This window comes from Martes martes (genome assembly GCF_963455335.1).
Source record: "Martes martes genome assembly, chromosome: 8".
Lineage (NCBI taxonomy): Eukaryota > Metazoa > Chordata > Mammalia > Carnivora > Mustelidae > Martes > Martes martes.
This window is the reverse complement of record NC_137895.1, coordinates 88716487-88739904: the sequence shown is the minus strand read 5'-3', so window position 1 is coordinate 88739904 and position 23418 is coordinate 88716487.

Here is a 23418-nt window from a genome sequence, read left to right as displayed (position 1 = left end):
GGATGCCTGGATGGCTCGGTTAAGCATCCAACTCTTGATTTTCGGCTCAGGTCATGATCTTCGGGTTATGAGTTCAAGCCTCATATTGGGCTCCATGCTGGGTGTGGAGCCTGCTTAAGATTCTCTCTCTCCCTCTTCTTCTGCCCCTCACCCTGCCTCTCTCTCCCTCTCTGTCTAAAAACAAAACAAAACAAAAAATAAAATAAAATAAAAAAATAAAAACAAAACAAAACAATGACAATTTGGGGTTAGAAACATAAGGTAATATAACACCAGATAATAGCAATGAATGAAATGAGAGAGAGAGATGATGAGAGTTAAATTTTTCCAAGGCTCTTACATAATTTGGTATGATAGTAAGGATATTGACTAAGCCAGTAAGATTATTATTTTTTAAAAGATTTTTTTTGACAGAGAGAGCGAGCACAAGCAGGGGGACTGGCAAGTGGAGGGAGAGGGAGAAGCAGATACCCCATTGAGCAGGGAGCCTGATGTGGAACTTGATCCCAGGACCCTGGGATCATGATCTGAGCCAAAAGCAAAAGTTTAAACAACTGAGCCACCAGGGGTCCTCCAGTAAGTTTATTTTTTTTTAAACTAGAGTAATCATGAAAAGAGTAGAGATAGAATATACAACTTTCAAATCAGTAAAGGATAAAAGGAATTTAAAACTTTCTGCAATTTAGTAGAAAGAAGGAAGAGAGACACATGGAAGAAATACAAGTATAAAAGAAGATAGTACGTAAAAAAGAAAAATTATCAGCAAACTCAATAATTGTCAGTGAACTCAAGTCACCAGTTAAAAGACTGGATTGTCAGACTGGATTTAAAAATTTAGTTATGTGTTATTATATGTCATAATGACATAGAATGCTTGAGAGTAAAAGAATAGAAAGAGATACCAAATGAGCTGGCATTGCTATATTACTATGAGACAAAATAGACTTTAAGATACACAGGAGGTGCCTAGGTGGCTCAATCAGCTAAGCACCTGACTCTTGATCTCAGGGTAGTAAGTTCAAACCCCCCACTGGGCTCCATACTGGAAGTGGAGCCTACTAAAAGTAAAAAAAAGAGGAAGAAGGAAAAAAAAGATACTCAGAATAGTGATTACTGGGGGATTGGAGAGAGAGGATAATGGGGAGTTATTGGTTAATGGGAAAATTGAAAGTTTTAGAGATGGATAGTGGTAATGATTGCACAACATTGTGAACATGCTTAATGACACTGAACTGTTAAATACAGTTAAAATGGTAAATTTTATGTTTATGTATATTGTACTACAATTTAAAAAAACTTTAAAAAAAAGTAGTCACTATATAATCATAAAAATAATAGTTCACCAGGAAGATATAGCAATTGCTTACTTTTATATAATCACTTCAAATGCATAAAACAAAGCTATAAGAAGAAATTGATGAATTGTTATAAGTTGGAGATTGAAAAAGTCACAGCCCTCAATTAAGTGATAAGTTGGCAAACAAAAATTAGTAAAAACAGGAGATTTGAATAACACAATTAACAAGGATGTACTGATGGATATGTAGAACCTTTTATGCAGTAATTAAGGAATACATAATTGTCTTAAGAATGTACAGAACAGGGGCACTTGGGTGGCTCAGTCGTTAAGCGTCTGCCTTTGGCTCATGTCATGATCCCAGGGTCTTGGGATCGGCTCCCTGCTCAGCGGGAAGCCTGCTTCTCCCTTTCCCACTCCCCCTGCTTCTGTTCCCTCTTTTGCTGTTTCTCTGTCAAATAAATAAATAAAATCTTTTAAAAAAAGAAGAATGTACAGAACATTTTGAACACCTAGATAACTCAGTCAGGTAAATGTCCAACTCAGGTCATGATCTCGGGGTCATGAGATCAAGCCCCGAGCCGGTCTCTGTGGTGGCATGGAGCCTACTTAATATTCTCTCTCTCCTCCCTCAACCCCACCTCCCCAACTTCCCTCCCTTAAAAAAAAAAAAAAAGAGTGTACGGCACGTTTCAAAATTGACCATACACTGGCCCACAAAACAAATCTCAACAAATAAAAGGAATTGGTGTTAAACAGACCACATTTCTCTGAACATTAGCAATTAATTTAGATAGCAATAACAAAAAGAATCCCATATGGTTAGTAATTTAAGAACAAATTTCAAAGCATAATAAATAGTGGAAATTAGATAACATTTAGAATGAACAACAAAGAAAATACACAAAATATGTGGGGTACTGCTAAAGCAGCATCAGAGAGGGTTTTATAGCCTTAATACATTAATAAAAAGAAAGAAAAGCAAATAGCTGAGTTACAAAAAGAATGTCACAGCAAACTCCTCTCACCAAAGCAGATGGAAAGAATTAATAATTTCAAAAGTAAAAATTAGAAAACAAAGATACAATAGGAATAATCAACAAAACTACCAACTGGTAAATGCTTGATCACCAAAGGGCACCAACAGTTCTCAATAATCAGCTGGACAAGATGACCTGGATCTGTAAATGTTGGTCAGCCTCTTTATCAAGCCACTCAGGGCTTACTAAAAGGGCTCATTAATACTGTAGCTGTGAGAACAAGGTTGGAAATTACTCAACAAAACAGATTTTCTCTCACCAAGGCAGATCTGGCTATTATATACCTCCTAAAGATAATCTGCCAACAGCACAGACCAATAATGAGCCATATGGTACTGTACCTGAGGGAACCAGCGAAGGCACATTGATAGTAGTGAATCTCTTTCATCATGGAAGATGTGGTGTTTTGTCCTCACTGGGATTGATACTTTTTCTGGATATAGATTAGCCTTCTCTCTCCACAATGCTTCTGTCAGCACCATTATCCATGAACTTACTAAATGCCTTATTCACTAGCATGATCTCCCACACTATATTTTTCCCATCCAAAGTTCAGAACAAAAGAAGTGAAGCAGTGGGGTCATGCTCACAGGATTCCATAGTCCTACCATGCACTCCATCATCTAGAGAAGGCTGACTTTATGGACTGATGGAATGGCCTAATGAAGACTCAATTATGGAACCACCTGGGAGACAACACCTTCCAAGTTTAGGGTGCTATCTTACAAGACTGATTGGGTGAGCTGTACCTGGACATATTTTCCCCATAGCCAAAACATATGGATCTAGGCACCAAAGAGTGGATATAAGGCTGACTTCTCTGTTAAGACATAATGACCTCCTTGAACATTTTTCTTACCTCCCAATCCTTTAATTTTGGATTCTGCTCGTTTAGAGGTATAAATTCCCAGGAGAGGTTTGCAGCTTCCTGATCATTTTGTATTCTTCATGCCAATGAAATGAGGCAAAGGGGTTCATGGACCAGCTGAGGTGAAAGAGAGTTGTTGCCTCACAATAATAGCAAGGAGGCGTATGCTCAAAACCCAGGGGATTCTCTGAGGTGCCTCACAGTACCTCCATGACTGGAGTGAAGCTAATGTAAGATTAGAACACACCAGCACAGGCAAGACCATTACAGGCTAGCTCCTTCAGGAACAAAGATGTGTCTCTCTCCACCAGGAACCAGAGCCAACCAGATGCTGATTGAGGACTCAAAAAAAAAAAAATGGAACAGATAGTTGACTAAGGTAGTTATAAATACCAACTACAGCCTTTTCTTAGAAGCTTTGGGGCATATAGAAGCAGTGTTGGCAGCTACGATGGTGGGAGCAGCCACTTCCTGGCCTGTTGATCAACCATGGTGGTATGTTCTTCAACTAATGAGCTTAGTGGCACCTTCTGACTGTTCTTTCAGCCCTTCCAACAATTTTGTAAGCATTGAATTCCTTTAATTTGATGCACTAAATTCCTTTCTGCTTGGAATATCTAGAGTTGTTTCTGGTTTTGCCCTAAGCCCGACTAAATCACATAATGATTAAGATGGTGTGGTGTTTGCACAGGCAGAGTCAAACTGACCAATTTAAAAGAACAGAGAATCCAGAAACAGAAGTGTGCTAAACTTGATATCTGACATTTCAGACCAGTGGAAAAAAGGCAGGACTGTACACTACATGCTTCTGGGAAAAATGGAGCTCCATTGTGTGTGTGTGTGGAATTAAATCCTTTTCTCTCACTATACAAAAAAATTTCATTCCAACTGGACTAAAGTCCAATGTGGAAAGCAAAAGTGAAACACTTTTCAAGGAAAATACGTGAGATTTCAAGGCAAGAAACATTATTATGCTAATGACTTTTAAATTAACATATTTAGTTTATCCCTATCCCCTAAACATCAAACTCATATATTGAACTTCCAATTCAAGGTTTCCACTTGGATGTCTAATACGCATCTCAAAATTAACATGTTTGAAACAAAGGACAGTTTCATTTTCCTCCCAAATCTCCTCCTCTTGAAAAGTTCCCCATTTAAGAAAATAACACCATCATTCATCCATTTACTCAGGCAAAAAACTGGAGTTATCCTCGACTTCTCTTTTGTATAATCTTTACCAAATCCATTAGAAAATCTTTTTAGGTCTAACTTCTAAATATATGCTGAATCTGTCCACTTCCAGGATTTTTCTCTGCTACTACCCTGATCTAAGTCACCACCACCTCCAATTTAAACTATAGGAATGTACTCCTAGCCAGTCCTCCTGCTTCCATTTTTACCTCCTGTATGTTATGATAGTAGTCATAATAATCTATTGAAAAGTAAATCCCTGCCCTGCTCAACATCCTCCAGTGGCTTCCCATCACTGAAGAAAATCCTTGACTACTTATCTGAGGTAACTGCTTATCACTCTTCCCCTAGGTCATGCCACATAGAGATATTCACCATTTTCTCAATATAAAGTGTCTGACAAAATTAAATAATGAGTTCGTAATAGCAGAGATTTGGAAGCAACTACAGTGTTACCCCAAAGGAGAATGGCTTAAATAAACTGTGACACATTCTTTTCATTAGAATACTTTTACAGTAGTTAAAATGAGTAAATTAGAGTTTCATGAATCTAGATATATAAATACCAAAAACATAATACTGAACAACAAATGCAAGTTGAAGAGTATGTATGGTATAACACCACTTATAAAATTAAGAAACATATTAACACTATAAATAGCTTATGTTTATATAGATGTAGTAAAAAGTAAAAAAAGTTCAATGATAATGATAAACATCAAATTCAGGACAGAGAATAAAGAACAGAGGGACAGTAATGTGATAGGGGAAGGGTTTCTGTGGGGTTTCCATTATATTGGTGATGTTTTATTTCTAAGCTGGAAGGTTTACAGATAAATGTTAATTTTCTTATTATCTATAACTTTTCGTGTGCCTGAAATACCTAATAATAAAATTAAATGAGATAAGAGTGACTAGTATGTAATAATAATAGTCAACACTTATATAAAGCTTACTTTCAGTTAGGCACTATTCTAAGTGTTTTATATATGACAGCTTATCTAAATTCTCACAATGAGCCTAGGAGGTAAGTACTATTTTTTTATTTTTTAAAGATTTTATTTATTTATTTCACAGAGAGAAAGAGAGCACAAGCAAGGGGAGTGGCAGGCAGAGGGAGAGGAAGAAGCAGGCTCCCCACTGAGTAGGTAGCCCGATGCAGGGCTCGATTCCAGGACCCCAGGATCATGACCCAAGCCGAAGGCAGACACTTAATGACTGAGCCACCCAGGCGCCCCAGTAAGTATTATTTTTATCTGCATTCTAAGAATGAGGAAAGGGAAACACAGAAAAGTTATGTAAGACTATATGGTAAAGCTGACCTGGGGGAAAAAAGGCAGCTTGGTTCTGGTTTTTAACTGCTTAAACTATTCTACCACATTGCCCTTTACTCTTATTAACCACACATCCAGGTGAATTTTCAGGTGAAATTTACAAGGTGATTATTTTTGTAGGTCAAAATGCTCAAATATGTCAGCAATCACATATGGTTCAACCTAATAAATGGCACATAAAAACAAATACAGCTGAAATTATAATTTCACAAGGCTCTATGATGATTCTGCAATTGCTTTTAAACATATTAAAGTCTAATGTATGCATATCCTAGATATTGTTTACCATGGAAGCATGAGGAAGTAAAGTTAAATACCCAAAGTAATTCCCAACTGTTAACATTGAATCAAGGGAAGAAAGGAAGAGTGGTCACAATCAGTGTAGGGTGTGTAAGAGCCACCACAGGTGCTAGGATAGCTGAGCTATCAACAGCCCGAGCCTCCCTTCCTTTTGCCTCTCTGTTTAAGAGGGTGTTTCACACCAGCTAGGACTTTGCCATGGATTTGGCTCAGAAGTCCTTGTCTGCAAGCCTCTGAGTGAACTCCTGAGATACCCAGACAAGGCAGTTGTCCTCCTCATTAGAGCAACCAAAGGCATGAGAGCAAAGATCCCTCTACCCCAGCTCCTGGCTGCACCCCAACTCACAGGAAATTGGAAATAGAAGATGACAGGAGACAGATACACACCACCCTAGGATCAATGTATCTGGTTCTGACAGTTACAGTCCTTGTTTTTATCTGACATTTCCAAGAGTCGCTTTTTTTAATCTGTTCAACAGCATAGTCTCCTCGGTCTTCCTGTCTCTAGTGGTAAAAACTTAACTCCCTCTTATATATAGTTAACAGAATAACTTGCATGAAACACTGCTTTCCTTATGCCCTTCCTCAAGAAAAATCATTCCCATATTCAATTTGATATTCCTCAGTGCAACTTCTGCAACTCCTCATCTCTTTTATAGGTGTCCTCTCATACTATGCCAGCTATAACAAAACTCACATCAGTGGCTGAATCTACCCTAGAGCCTGGTGGAAACAGAAGAATGGACAGGGTTGTTTTTGAACTGTGGTGGAATTATGTTGTACCTTATTGCATATGGGCTGTTTCTGTGGGCGTGAATGTATGTGTGTGCACACAGAGAAGGGTGCGTGCATGAGTGCACAGATGTAGTTGGTAAGTGTGCCTGAAGGTGGTGTGAGCATTTTCTAGAACACTATGCTTGAAGTTTTCACTCCATAAATCTCTTTTACTGGCGGTGCTCTGAAAGCCAAGGGCTGTGTAATAATTTACACTGCATTGTCCTTCCTCTCTTGCTCCCCTTCACTAGCTTAGCATGAAAAACTAAAGATTGATGGTGATATCCCTTTGGAGGAGCCAGGAGTGTCATTCATCCCCACTCTGTCAGTCTATTCCTCTAGAGTTTTTCTTCTTACTCCACTCCTTCTGCTTTCCTAAGGGGCCAGGCTTTCTGTCTCCTTGTCTTTCCTAAACCTTCTCTACTGGCTCCTTTTGAAACGTCCTCCTTGTTGAGGGCAGCCAGCCTGGGTTATGTAAAATAAAAAGGGCTTTTCAGGTGACCCAATCATGAGACTGAAAAAAAACCCTCTGCAGAGATCCGAACAGCTCCAGAGGTCTCCTCCCTCCACTCAAAGCCATCTTAGTCTGACTTTCAAAGGCTCCAGAGAAGGTCCACACTTCTGTTGGTCCTCGAGTAGAGTATTTTTTTAAAATATTTTATTTATTTATTTGACAGAGAAAGAGAGATCACAAGTAGGTAGAGAGGCAGGCGGGGAGAGGGGGAAGCAGGCTCCCTGCTGAGCAGAGAGTCCAATGTGGGGCTCAATCCCAGGACCCTGAGATCATCACCTGAGTCGAAGGCAGGGGCTTAACCCATGAGGCAACCAGATGCCCCAAGTAGAGTATTTCTAACTGAATGTCACACTTTTTATAAAAAAAATCATTTCCACTGTGGTTTTGGCCATATTCTTTTGAAATTGTTTACTTCTGCTAGATAGAAAGTTCTAAGTGAAAGATAAAGGGTAAGTATGGAAGCTGAGATAGAGCTGTACACACTTATTTTTAGTTTGTGCCTTGAAGCCTGCTAGTGATATATTTAGGTTCATAGAGATCTGAAAATCATTTTGTCTGTCCCTTGCCTCTTCACCTCTTCTCTTCCAGCTGAATTATAGTCTCTCTAGCATTCAGCAACCCCCAAGCAACCACCCCCTGCTACCAAACAAAATGCAATAGACTCCATTGTTTCAATAAGCCAGTGAAACTTTGCAAACACTCATGGACAGGAAACCCTTCCTGAGGTTAGACCAACTCTCACTTCAGCCACTTTGGCTCTAACTCCATGTAGATAGACCACTTTGGGCATCTGCCTCCTATGAAAGAAGGAAATCCTCTATTGATTTACTGTTCCATGTTCTCACTCATCTTCAAAATTCAATTGAAAAAAAAATTTTTTAAAAAGAATGTATACAAGTTATTTATGCCTCAATAAATTGGTTTAGTGCTTCTAAAAAAATTCAATTCCACCACAAATTTAATGTTTTAGGAGAAAACGCAGAATGTCTTTGTGACCTCAGGGTAAAAAAAAAATAATTCTTAAACCAAGATATAAATAGAGTAAACCATTAATGGAAGAGATGGGTAAATTTGACTACATAAAAAGATTATTTTCTTTAAAGGTCTTCATTTAAAAAGTGACGAAATGAGGCACAAACTGGGGGATATTTGTTGCTCGATTGTCTTATAAAGGATTTGTACACAGAATGTATAAAGAACTGATAAATATCAATTGAAAAGATAAAAAGAACAATAGAAAAATGGGCAAGAGACATGAATTAAGTCATTCACTTAATTGGAAATCCAAATAGCCAATAAACATCCAAAAGAGGTGCAGTCTCTGGTAATCAGTAAAATGCAAATTAAAACAATCCATCGGGGTGAAATTTTATTTTTTTTAAGATTTTATTTATTTGACATAGAGAGATCACAAGTAGGCAGAGAGGCAGGCAGAGAGAGAGGGGGAAGCAGGCAACCTGCTGAACAGAGAACCCAATGTGGGGCTCGATCCAAGGACCCTGGGATCATGACCCGAGCAGAAGGCAGAGGCTTAACCCACTGAGCCACCCAGGCACCCCAGGGGTGAAATTTTAAAAGCACGACAATACCAAGTGCTGGTGAGGATGTGGAGCAAAATTCTTATACACTGCTAGTGATAGTGTAATTGGCACAACCAATTTGAAAACAATTTAGTTTTATATTCTAAAGTTGAAGATATGCACACCCTATTACCCAAAAATTCTGTTCATTCTTTGTGGGGAGAGGGGGTTTAAAAATATAACATAAAATTTATCATCTTAACCTTAAGTGTACGGTACAGCAGTGTTAACTGTAAGTAGCCTGTTGTGCAATAGATGTCTAGAACTTTTCCATTTTGCAAAACTGAAATTCTATTCTTATTGAATGACTCCCTCTCTCCCCCTTCTCCTAGCCCCTAGAAACCATCATTTTCTTTTCTGTTTGTAAGAGAATTCACACATCATACAGAATTTTTACAAAAGTTCAAGCACATTAAAATTTAAGTAATTTATTATCAAAGGATCTATATGTAGTAAGACATAATGAAATGCAAGGAATGATAAACACAAAATTTGGAATGGAGGTTTTCTCCAGAAGGAAAGAAAAGGGATGCAATCAGAGAGATACATAAAGCAGGTTTCACTAATATTAATAATAGTCTATTTCTTGCTAGGTGGGAGGCACATAATTCTGTTTTACTTATATAATATTTGTATTTATGTCATATATATTCTTTTATATATATGAAATATATATTCATATATTCAAATATATGAAATATCTGAGAATAATAAAAATGCATTCATTCATTCAAAAAATATTTATGGGGACGCCTGGGTGGCTCAGTTGGTTAAGCCGCTGCCTTCGGCTCAGGTCATGATCCCAGGGTCCTGGGATCGAGTCCCACATCAGGCTCCTTGCTCAGCAGGGAGCCTGCTTCTCCCTCTGCCTCTGCCTGCCTCTCTGTCTGCCTGTACTCACTCTCTCTGACAAATAAATAAATAAAATCTTTAAAAAATATAAATAAAAAATAAAAAAAATATTTAGGAAATATCTATTATGTGCTATCACTGTTCCAAGTGCTTGAGATGTAGGAGTAAACAAAACAAAAAAGTAAAAGGATTTTGGAGTTAGAAGGTAAAAACAGAAGACATTTAAAATAAATCTTTCAGCCAGGAAAAACTTTAGTAAACCGGTGCCAAAATCTGTTAAGTATGACTCACAATAGGCCAGGAGAGAGCATCCAAATCTGCTATCCCACAATGAGGCAGTATTTATAACTAACTTCCAACTATTCATCCTGCACAAGAAGTACAATTGTGTGGATAAGCTAAGAGAAGGATTTATATACTCAATGAGATCAATATTACACGAAGGTGGTGGAGGCAGAGTTCATCCAAAATAGTAGTTAATCTAAAACATTGGTTAATCCAAATAATAGAAAAAGAGCCAATGTCATTTGCATTTGTCCTTGGAGTATATTGTCCTGCAACTGTAGCATGTTCTCTTAATGTACTTGCTCTGGCACACAGGAAGAAGTAGTGCTGTTAACTTCCATCAGCTGCCTGGGATGAGCAATGAGAACATTGCTACTGGATCAGTCACACAACAAAATGAGTATTGACCTTTAGTAACACACAAGTTATTGCTCTGGGCAGATACAAAGACAAAGAAAATTTGGGTCTTGTCCTAAATGAACTTAGTTCATAGAGGGGTAGTAGAGAAAGAAAGATTTTTCAAAAACTTTAAAATAACACAATAAATGTTAAAATAGAAATATAAATAAATTGCTATGTATACACAGGAGAGAGAGCATCTAACTCTCTGGAGGGGAATGTATCCATGTAGTGTTCTTGGAAGTGGTGCTTGTTTGGCAGTGTTGAAAGACAGTTGAGAATTTTCCGTATGAAATAAGCATGTAGCCTCGCAGAGCCTGGGACTATAGGATGCTGGATGTGGCAGTAGCTGTGAGAGCCCATGGGGAACTGGATTGATAAGCAATTAGAACCACACCCAAGTGCTTACCTCTATCTCACAGAGATACAGGGCCAGAGTTTGAGCAGAGGAGTGACCCAATCAGATTCGTATTCTAGAAAGATAATTCTGGTGGTGGTGGTGATATGGAAGTGAGGCTGGAGTATAGAAGATACCTAGTAGAAAGAAATGAATGGTGGCTGTTGCAATAGTTCAGGGTATTGGTGATCAGTTTGAACCAAAACAGGGTAGAGAGGAGAAATGTCTTCAAGAGATGGTTTTGAAATGCAGTTCAGTTGGTCACAAGTCTGGATGATCAACTTGACATAAATGAGGATAATTGCAAAGGTTTTAGCTTGAGAGACTGTGGATGGTGACTCCATAAACTGAGATGGGGAATACAGAAGGCGGCTTTGGATAAACGATGGAGTGAAGGGGAGAGGGAATGGAAGAAGTTTCAGGGGAAAGAGATTCAAAGGAAGGTTATTCTGAGTGAGAAAAATGACAATGTGGGTCAAGAATGGGTAGAAGGGAAGAAGATGGAGTAGGAACAGAAGTGGAGAGGTTGTTCTAAACGTAGTAAGGCCATATACCCCTCTAATTAACATGAAACTTGCAGACAGGGCCATATGGTTATAATGAAGTTTAGAGGTCAAGGGGAGGGAAGTTGTAGGAGTTAGCATTAGATGATATTAATGATAAAAGGGGAGTAAGATGGGAGTTCATGTATTGAGGGTGCATAGTTGGTATGGGGTGTGAGAAAAGGCTATCATATATACTTTGCCATCTGTATATATTATCAAGAATGCAATTGTAAGCCTGCCCTTACAGGCTGCAGCTTAGATGCTTACTGTTCTCATAGATGCTCTGCTTATCAGTCCTCAGTTCTCTTAGAGCCTATTCATCAAAGTAGATACAATCATAAAGTCAGTCGACACCAGAACAACTTCACTTAGCAGATCAGTGTCATTTCTTCCCAGGGTTTATGGTTAAGTGCAAAATTGGAACCAATGAGAACAGAAACATTTGCAGAAGCATTGTGACATGGCTCTTCCAGTTCAGGCCTTTGGATGAGTATTTAGCAGGCTGCTTAAACATTTGAATTCTATGGAAGTAGTGGTAATTCCAAAGAAACACGTACTTCTATTCACCATTTATTCAGAATGTCTGTCTCAGGCACTGCACCAGATACTAGAGATTAAGGACCAGTAAGACACCTGGCCTTGGGGAGCTCACAACCTCATGGAATAGCTTTGCTCTGGTGTGCAGAAAACACTATGTTTTGGGGCACTTGAGTGGTGCAGTCGGTTAAGTGTCCAGCTCTTGGTTTCAGATCAGGTGGTGATCTCAGTGTGAAATTGAGCCCCACATTGGGCTCTGTACTCAGTGGAGAGTCTGTTTGAGATTCTCTTTCCCTCTCCCTCTGCCCATCCTGCTCATGCTCTCTCTCTCAAATAAATAAAGAAATTGGGGCACCTGGGTGGCTCAGTTGGTTAAACGGCTTCCTTTGGCTCAGATCATGATCCCAGGGTCCTGGGATCAAGCTCCACATCGGGCTCCCTGCTTGGTGGAGAGCCTGCTTCTCCCTCCCCCTCTGCCTGCTGCTCCCCTGCTTGTGTGCTCTCTCTCTCCAAAAAAATAAAATCTTTAAAAATAAATAAATAAATGAACAAATAAATAAATCTTAAAAAAAGAAAGGCAGTATGTTTTTACATACAATGAGATCTAGTGAAATTGATACTGCTTTTATTTTTTATACAGCATTATTTCTGTGTGTAGATTATTAATACACAACTTTTTAAAAGTTTTATAAATTATAGCATGAGTATACATTTGCAAAACCGGCATCACAGTCAAGGTAACAAAACATATCCATCATATTCAGGAGTTTCTTCTTCTTGCCCCTTTGCCATCTTCCCCTCTACCTCTCAGTCCTGCCCAGGTAGCCACTGAGCTGACTTCTGTCACTATGTAATAGCTTGCATGTTCTAGAATTGTATATAATTGGAATCATGTAGTATTTTCTCTTTATTATTTGGCAACTGTTAGCTTTGACAAGCCATACTATTGGAAGGAAGTATGGAGAATTTCTTAAAGTAGATATGTATTGTTTAAAATCACATGGGAAAATATTTTAAATTTTTTTAAAGATTTTTATTTATTTGACACACAGAGAGAGAAATCACAAGTAGGCAGAGAGGCAGGCAGAGAGAGAGGAGGAAGCAGGCTCCCCGCTGAGCAGAGAGCCCGACGCGGGACTCTATCCCAGAACCTGAGATCACGACCTGAGCCGAAGGTAGAGGTTTAACCCACGGAGCCACCCAGGCGCCCTGGAAAAATATTTTAAAGATAATTTAATAATCACGATCATGTGAACTGATAAATCAAGTTCTTCTGGAAGTTGTGTGGGAAATGTAAATGCACACAGATTAATTATTGACAAAAGTAGAATACTTGGAGTATGTGTACTGTGTAGATTTTGTAGGATCGAGTATGAGTAGAAAATGGGCAGATTTGGGAGGCAGAACTACATTCACATTTAGGTTTCCCCATCTCTACAAGAGTGACTTCGAATGAATTACTTAACCACTCTGAGTTTCAGTTGTTTAATCCATAAAATGGGAATAATAATGACCTCTTTATTGGGTGACTGGGAGGATACAATTAGACGTGGATACGGAAAGTCTCTCACAATCAAATATCAATTCCTCTTCCCTTAACTGTGATTCTTGTTTCTATGAGAATATAACTTCAGAATCATAAAGAAAGTCACCTAAAAATTACCCAACATAAAAATAGCCACTTAACAGCCTTTATGAGAACATATCATGGTGCAGAGCTGTACTAATCTACATAATATTTTTTTTTTACAGTGGCAGGTTGACCTTTCTAATTCCGCTCTATCCTAATGACATGAAAAGGAATTTCGTATTAGTGTTCCCTGACTTCTCACTGACTAAAGGTGGGAGAAGACGGCCAAGAGACCAGGGAGAAGATTGGGACTTGACCAAAGAAATGACCATGAATAAACTCCAAAGTGGATAACCCACATAGAAAAGAGAGTGAGGTTATGGTAGCAGCTAAAATGAGTCAAATGTGTGGTCCATGCCAGGCTCTATGCTGAGGCTATACCTGATCTCCTGCATTTAACCCTTACAACAAATCTTTGAGTTAATTACTGTTGCTGGACCCATCTTATAGATGAGGAAATCAAGGTTTAGAGAAGTAACTTACTCAAGCTCAAATAGATGAGAGTGGCAAAGAAGGATTCAAACCTGGGTCTCTGACTTCATCACTCAAACACTTAGTGAATTCTAGAGAAAGACAGAGCAATCTCGGACCCAAACCTCATCCACAATTTGCAAAACACCCAATTCTCTTGTGATAGGCTCAGAGAGATTTTCTGTTTTTAGAAAGGGAAGAAAGGAAACAACTACCTCAAAACTGTACTGGATTTTAGGAAAGCTTCCATCCATAATGACTTCAGTGGAATCCAATCTCTTCTTGATTATCTTTTCTGGACTACCTGACCATGTGAAACTTATTCGAGGCCTTCCCCACCCCAACCCATCGCCCCCAACATATGCTCTTGATTTCCCTCACTCTTGGAAAACTCCTCCTGTTGCTGAATCTCAGTCCATTCCATTGAAGTGGAGGCCCTCGAGTTCTGGCTAACACCCACTTCCCTCCAGGGCTATTTGTCGAGGAGGGGGTGAGTAGGGACTTAATGATATGCTTTCCTTAACAATCTTCCAAACCTATCATCTAGAATTCATCAGCAGCACCCTAACAAAATAGGTTAGTAGGATGAACCCACTACCTATTTAGGAATCTGGAAGGCTAAGAAATATTTCCTGGGACTCAGGACTCAAGGGTTTTAGCCCCAGCTCCTCCTGTACCATGTAGCCTTCAGTAATTGCCCAGTTGCTCTGCTTATCCATTCTTCTCTTTACTTTCCTTCCACCCCCACCGCCATCATCTCTGTGGGCAGAATGAAGGCTGAGCTTTGCCTTACTTCCCACGGAACTAATTAAGGTCTACAAAGTACTTTGAGAACATTCAGTGTGGGGTTCTTGCCAAGACAGAATTACAGGTGGGAATGGCAAGGAATGGGAACAGACTAAACTAGGGTAGTTGACTTGCTCTGCAGAAGGCTCCGTTAAGCTCCTCTCCACTGAATCATAAAGCTCTATCTCCCCTGGCTCAGCCATATCAAAGGTGAGTTCACTTCTTTTCCCCTTTCACAGCCTCAGACACAAGGCAAAGCAGTACCCGAGTTTTGTAACTCCATCTACCCTTTGGCCTCAAAATCACACACCGACCCCTTCAGTCAACACTTGTCTTATGAAAAGGAAATGGCTGGAGTATGTCTTAGTCTGGTGCAAAGTCCTCAGATGCAGGATGTTGATTGTTTCATTTTCTGGGCTTTCAACTGTGGTTGGTTAATCACTGCTCTTGAGCTTCTGCTCTAGCACAGCCTTGACAGAGACACCTCTGCGGGGAGATTAAAAAATTCCTCTGAAGAGTCAGGCCCTGTCCAGAAGCCTACCTGTGAAGGCAAAAACACGCACAATAAAAGCAACCCAAGAGCAATTATAAAACAGCACATTACTATAGGCAAATGAAAAAGTACTGGAAGGATTAAGGTTAGACTTCAGAAGAACTTTCTAGCACAACAGGTGTCACATTTCTTTGCTAGGTTTAGGAATATCCCTATTTGAAAGCAGGAGACTTTTGGCCTTTTTTAAACTTGAATTTTATTTTAATTCCAGTAGAATTAACATAAGGTGTTATATTATTTCAGGTATACAATATAGTGATTCAACAATTCTATATACTACTCAGTGCTTATCATGATAAGTGTACTCTTAATCCCCATCACCTATTTCACCCAAACCCCACCCACCTTCCCTCTGCTGACCATCTGTTTGTTCTCTATAGTTAGGAGTCTGTTTCTTAGTTTGTCTCTTTTTTTCATTTGTTCATTTGTTTCGTTTCATAAATTCCACATGAGTGAAATCACATGGTTTTTGTCTTTTTCTGACTTATTTCACTTAGCATTATACTTTCTAGCCCCATCCATTTCATTGTAAATGGCAAGATTTCATTATTTTTCATGGCTGAATGATATTCCATTGCATATATACTACACTTTCTTTATCCGTTCATCTGTTGATGGACACTTGGGCTGCTTCCAAAATTTGGCTATTGTAAATAATGCTGCAATAAACATGGGGTTCATACATCTTTTTGAATTAGTGTTTTTTTATTCTTCGGGTAAATACTCAGCAGTGCAATTACTGGATTGTAGAGTAGTTCCGTTTTTAACTTTTTGAGGAAACTCCGTTTTGTTTTCCACAGTGGCTCTACCAGTTTGCTTTCCCACCAAAAGTGCATGAAAGTTCCTTTTTCTCCACATCCTCATCAACACTTGCTGTTTCTTGAGATCTTTATTTTAACCATTCTGACAGGTGTGAGGTCATATCTTATTGTGGTCTTGATTTGCATTTCCCTGATGATGAGTGATGTTGTGCATCTTTTCATGTATCTGTTAGCCATCATATGTCTTCTTTGGAGAAATGTCTGTTCATGTCTTCTGCTCATTTTTAAATTGGATTATTTGTTTTTGGTATTGAGTTGTAGAAGTTCTTTTTTTTTTTTGTAGGAGTTCTTTATAAATTTTGGATACTAACCCCTTATTGGATATGTCATTTGCAAATATCTTTTCCCATTCAGTAAGTTGTCTTTTAGTTTTGTTGATTGTTTCCTTTGTTGTGCAGAAGCTTTTTATTTTGACATAGTCCTAGTAGTTTATTTTTAAAGATTTTTTTTTTATTTTTAAGTAATCTCTATGCCCAACATGGGGCTCAGCCTCACAACCCTGAGATCAAGAGATGCATGCTCTACCAATTGAACCAGCCAGGCGCCCCCAAATAGTTTATTCTTGCTTTCGTTTCCCTTGTCTCAGGAGACATATCTAGAAAAATGTTGTTATGGCCAGGAAACTTGGCTTTAATACACATCACCTATGTTACAAAAGTCTCAGTTTTGAGGGGGGGTCTTATATCTTATTTTTAAGTAGGTCAACGTCCTTTGGGTGTTTCTGCTGTTTTTTCTTTCACTGTCCTATAAAACATTTTCTGGCTCCATTTCCCCCATTCCCAAATCTCAAATAGCAAAGACCTTCTACTGTCCATATCAACCTACCCCCTTATGGGAAATGTCATGGAATCAGTCAATATCCTTCCAGATGACGGTAAGCAGTGTCACTAAATATTCTTTATTACATGTCTCAAATGTACAAATGCTGAAATCATGGGGTAGGGAGAATGAAGGCTGGCAGTGGTGTCTACATCTCCTAAATTCTCAGGGATTAAGTTCCACATCCTTTAAGCCAAACTATGATACTGATAGCCAAGCCAGATTTCTGATGTGGTATGGGAAGGGGTCTGATCTAGCAAGAAGGGTTTCTTTAGGAAGAATAGATAGTGGAGGGGCACCTGGGTGGCTCAGTGGGTTAAAGCCTCTGCCTTCGGCTCAGGTCATGATCCCAGGGTCCTGGGATCGAGCCCCACATCAGGCTCTCGGCTCCACAGAGAGCCTGCTTCCTCCTCTCTCTCCCTGCTTGCCTCTCTTGCCTACTTGTAATCTCTGTCAAATAAATAAATAAAATCTTAAAAAAAAAGAATAGATAGTGGAAGGCATTTGTTTCATTCTAGCTTTACAACATGCTAGAGTAAGGAGATGGCCAAGCTCAAGGATGAACAAGGAATAATCTGGGCCAAGACAAAACATTTGCTGCAAATGATTCCAAAAATAGAGAAAATACACAGATATGGCAAAAATTAACAGACAAGGAGAAAAGGGAACCCATCACAAAAAGAAACAAGGGAAAGGAGACATCTAGTTTGGAGAAGGAGAGGGGATTATAGAGATGACCCCCTGCAGGATTACCCTGCAGCTGTGGTTTCAGGCCCAGAGTTCATGCTTTCAGACCAGCAAAGCTCATGACTGCAGCCCTGCAATGTTCTATTCAGAGTGTGGGCTCAGCCAAGTCTAACAGGCCCGATTTTCTCATCCAGCTCTATTTATTGTACAGATTTTTCCCCCTTCCCTACCACCTGCAGTGTACATCTATGTTCCTATCTTCTGTTTTCTTCAAACCACGCATAAGTTTTTTGGACTCCATTGAATGCACTTAAAGAAAGTGAATGAACTATATCTTAATATGGAACAAGTTCCTCTGTATTAAATCAAATAATTGAATTAGATCAAATAATAGATTTCATGAACTTAAACTGGCAGGTGGACCAACAATAATTATTTGGTACCTGGGCAGGCTCCTCCCCTGAAATGTTCTGTGGAATTCAAATAATATCAAAGAATTGATATCAAAGCACACTAGCTCCCAGAGGAGCTTACAGTCTAAGTGGGGAAACAAAACACAAGGCACATGAGAACAATCACAAAGTTCATATAAATCTAGGCAAATTACACACTAGAAAAGGGCTGAAGTGAATTTAGCTTTTTTCTACCTAACCACCATTTTTGAGAATTCAGCCAGTCACAGTGCTAGGAAGCATTTTACATCCTTCTTTTCTATTAAACACTCACAAACCATTATGGTTGGTATTCTTACCACCATTTCAGAGATAAGACTAAGTAACTTGCCCTAGTACACAGGAGAGTGAGTTGGAACTCTTCTGGATTGAAACCCAAACCTATGTGACTTGAAAGTTATGCCTTTAACCACCATGCCACATTGCCTCCTTCTTCAGAAGAGATTTCTACCTTAAAAGAAGTTATAAACTTTTTCTTTGCTTGAGAAGAGGTTGAACAACTTAGAGGCAGTATTGTAAAGGTAGAGAAATGATTTGTATGAACTTCTATCTTCTAGTTAACCTTATTAACCCATCCAGCTCTAATCCCTGGGATGAGGGAAAAACAAAAACAAAACCAAAAAAACCTATAAGTTCAAGAGATGTTAAGGTTACATGAGCTTCCAGGAGCTTTGGGCTGAAAAGCACTTTGAGAAATCATTCTCCTGCTTTCACATACAAATCTCATTAGACTCCATGGTATTCACTTTAGGGAAGTGGATGAACGTCTTCATATAGAGCAAGGTCCCTTGACAGAGGAGATCACATAAATCAGCTCATGAACGTCTAGATTGATTATTCCTCAGTGTAGCTTTCATTGTTCCGCTGGACTCGGGAGAATTAACAGAAAGGGATATTCTTCGGATCTGTTCATTGACTTTCTGGCATGGCAGTTTTTTCTTATGTCTAGTCCCAATCCTTACTGCTACAAGACAAGCACAAGAGCTTTACTGGGGCTAGGGAGCACTCAATATACACTCTGTGGAATATAAAACTATGTAAAATGGTTATTGTCCTATAAGAATGTATGCACTCATATACAGGTAATTGCAATAAAGGCAGGATTCAATATAGGAAGTATAAGAAGAGAACCCATGGTCCTCAATACCAAGAACCCCTTCAGTCAATGATATTTACCCAGATGCTAAACAGACCACAGTCTGTTTGAGAAAGTTTTGAGCAAAACGGCAGGATACTTAAGTCCTATTCTTTCAGTCCACTCTCTCCCAGCATTCATGGAACATTTACTAGGCACTTATGAGCATGGAGAATACAGATATGTCTGTGATGTCACCTTATCAGCAAGACGTTCCCATACATCCCGTATGTGGGGAGATGTGTCCCATTCAACACCTCCACCTTCAGCAAGAAAGTTAATTTGAGAGTGCAGGGGGAACATGGACATTAATGCTAAGAGTGCTGAGTCAACAGTTTCTCCACCCCCACTTCCTCAGAAAGTGGGGGAGTTAGAGGAAACCACATGAGTTTCACTAATCCCCCATCAATAGTACCCACTGCATTACTGGCCTCATTATTTCTTAATGGGACTTTGCTGATTACAGACTGCTTAATTACAGTGACAGCCTCCCTCTTAGTTGAGGGGGGCCTGAGGCAAGAAAATAGGGCTGAGAAGGTATGGGAAGAGGGGTCTATGAGACAGACAACCCCCCCCAATCCACTATGCAGTGCAGAAGCTAAAGTGAGGAAGAAGTCTCTGACCAGCGGTCTTAGTCCCCTCGTCACCGCCTTCCCCCCAAACAGTAAAACCTCCAGGGATAAGGAAAATAAATCAACTTCTTCTTACAGCTCTTTTCCTAATATACCTTTTTTTTATTAGGCTTTTTAAAATATCTGGTAATTAGGAGAAAGAGCAATATTTTGTCACCATCGAACCATAAGTACAGTATAATTCTTAGTACACAGTAAGCACCTAATAGATATTTACTGAATAAATGAAAGATTACAGACAGACAAAATAATAGGGGCAAAGGCATACAGAGAATAATTTGATGGTAGATCTCTGTTGGGCTACTTGAATCAAGTAGCTCCTTCAGGAAAGTGCTTCCCTCCCCACCACCGACTAAAATCATCAACTGCATGATAGAATTGACAACACCAGAAAGCACTTTTAACATTATGAATATGCATCTAGTGACAGGAAGAGAGGAACAAGGAAGGGAGTTTTCTGTGTGAGTATGTATGTGTAGCAGTCCTGAAAAAGCAGAGGTGGGAAAAGCAGAGAATAGGCAAGGCAAGGTTAAAAAAAGACTGAACCAGCTACATGTCAGAGAAAAAGGTGTGGAACAGAACGGACATTTCAGGCAGTAGTCAGAGAAGGTGTAGGGCTGATCCATAGAGCCACATCCACTTCAAGTAACATAAGTTAGTTCTTTTGTGGCCTTGAATTGACCTCACCTTGCCACTCCTGCCATGCCTTTCTCAGGCATTCAATAGTCTTTGTTTAATCTCAAGCAACTCTTGATCAACTGTGCTAATAAAATGAAGTGGACAATGAAATGTTAGAAATTATCAGACTTGGGACACCTGGGTGGCTCAGTCAGTTAAGCAGCTGCCTTTGGCTCAGGTCATGATCCCAGGGTCCTGGGATTCAGTCTCACATCAGGCTCCCTGCTCAGCGGAGAGCCTGCTTCTCCCTCTCCCTCTGCCTGCAGCACTCTGCCTACTTGTGCTCTCTCTCTCTTTCTGTCAAATAAATAAATAAAATCTTTAAAAAAAAAAAGAAATTATCAGACTGATTTTTTAATTTGGCTCTGCCCAAGGAGTTTACCTGAGCCATTATTATTTACATAAGCATCAGTGGAATGGGTCTGCAATGCCAGTTTGGAATGACTGCAGTAGGGTGGCCAAGATGCATGCTGATAGGCAAGGAACAGTCAGATTAGGATTTTAAATTTTCTGAAGATAATTTACATGTCGATATTTATGAGTTGACTATTTGTACCCACATTCTGAACTAAGTAATTTATGGAAATTTTTCTAATGTCCTCATCTTTCATTTGTCATATTCATCATCAGATGCGGATATATCTCAATGTTCTTTCTCTCTTCTTTTATATAAACTGGGTTAAGAGTATTAAACTGTCTATAAAACTCCCTAAATTAATCACCCAATAGTTTAGACATAATAAACATGTGAACTGCCTCAGTTAATTGGCCCAAGAAATTGTGTTCATCCCTAGAATCATATTTTTTGTCTCTCGCACTTCCTCTATCACCCTGAACTAATGTCATAAGGAAAAAAATTGTTCTTGAGAAATGCTGAATTTATATCAAAAATTAAAGCAAGAACTTAAGTAGGAATTTAAGAAATAATTTGCTGACTTGGACAATCATCAGATGATGTGTAGGCCAGTCACTTCTGAGATGACCTCCTTTTGTTCAGGAAGTAGAGGGAAATCTGGCACCAGGAGAAGATACAATCCCTTCCCACAGATAGAGTCCAGTCCCATGGTGGAGATGTGATGGCATGCATCACACAGGGACTACAATAAAGGGAGACGAGGACAGACCAGGAGGCACTTTACGGAGCTCCAGAGGTAAGTGCTAAAATGCTATGGAGAAGCTAAGTCAAGAGAAGCCAAGTCAAGGAGTAAGAATTAAAATGAAGGGTTAGGCACAAGGCTCCATATGAGTATCTCCATGTATGTTTTGCAAGGAGCTCCAGGAGAAGGCAGTGAAATAGGAGTGAACTTAGACCTATGGAAAGAAGCAAGAAAAGGGTCATAAGTCCAGGGAAGCAAGCTAGGAGGTCAGAGACAAGAGGGAAAGTTGTAAAGGATGGGCAAAACCAGGCCACAAGCCTTCTGTCCTCCCTGTCTATTCAAGTCCATACTCACCAGTGGCAGGCAGGCCAGTAGCTTTTGGCAAGGCTTATATGTCTTCCGGACTCACAGAATGAGAAAGAGTGGACTCACTTACATTATGGCTCTAAGCCTCTTCTGAGCAACACTTGGAGTTAAGTCCACTTTAATGTAAAATGATGGGGACTGGGGGATAACTGTCTTCAATAGCATGATGGACTTCAGAGCTCTGAAGAATTATTACTCACAGGACTACCAGCAGCTATTCTTCATTCTTTCTGAGGAAATAAAAACCACAAGGAAATAGAATGAAGCTGCAGAAGCAGGGATTGAGTTAGAGGAAACATCCCCTGAGTGAAACAACCCCCCTCTTTGATAGCTTTTAGGGCAGTCTTCAGTATACCCTCACCCCTCAGATTGACTTAGAGGCCAATTAGCTGAGTTTGTTAAAAAATAGTGCTCAGTTCAACATTTCATCATCCAATTCAAATATTTCCTCATTTGTAAAATGGGTAAAATACTAACATTTCACAGAGATGATGTGTGAGAAAATGCATAGCCCCATTAGAGGCCCCAGTAGGGTGTGTGTGTGTGTGTGTGTGTGTGAGCACGCGTGCGTGTGTGTCAGACAGAAGTCATTTCCTCAGTAAAAATTCATCATCTTCTTCTTCTCTCTCTCTCTCTCTTTTTCTTTTTCTTTCTTTCTTTCTTTTCTTTTCTTTTTTCTTTTTTTTTTTTTTTGCTTCCCTTCAGTTTTCTGAAATATGAAATCAGTATGGACTGCATCTTTCAGGGGCCTGGTGTGAAGATCAGAAGGGGCCTATGGATGGGAAACATTTAGAAATTGTAAAGCCCCTCACAAAAACGCATATGTTGTCATTAAATCTCTGTGAAAGTGTTTTGTCAGCTGCCAATATACATTGGCCCCTTTTGTTACAGGTCAGTTTTTGTTTCATGAATGTGGGCTATATCCATAATCCTTGCCACTGGCTCAGAACACAATCCCTACACTGTGGAAGGAACCCAAAACCCAAAACTCAGACTTCCCTGAGGGCAGTTCTGTCCTAGCATGTGAAAAGAAAGATCATAAGCTAGAAGTCAGTCAGGTCTGAGTTCAAATCCCAACACCACTATTACTTAATATCTTTGAATCCTGGTTTCTGCATCTACAAAATGGAGATAAGCACTATCTACTGTTTGTATAGTTCTAAAGTTTCAATGACATAAAATATATAAAAGACCTGGCCTATTGAAGGTGATCTTTAAGTATTTTTTACCCTTCTCCTTCCCCTTGGTCAGCTCATTTTGAAAGTTGTTCCAATGTGATAGTTTTCTTTTTTTTTAAAGATTTTTAAAAAATGTTTAATTTAGTTTTCTTTTTTTTAATATTTTTAAAAATTTTTTAATTTATTTGACAGAGAGA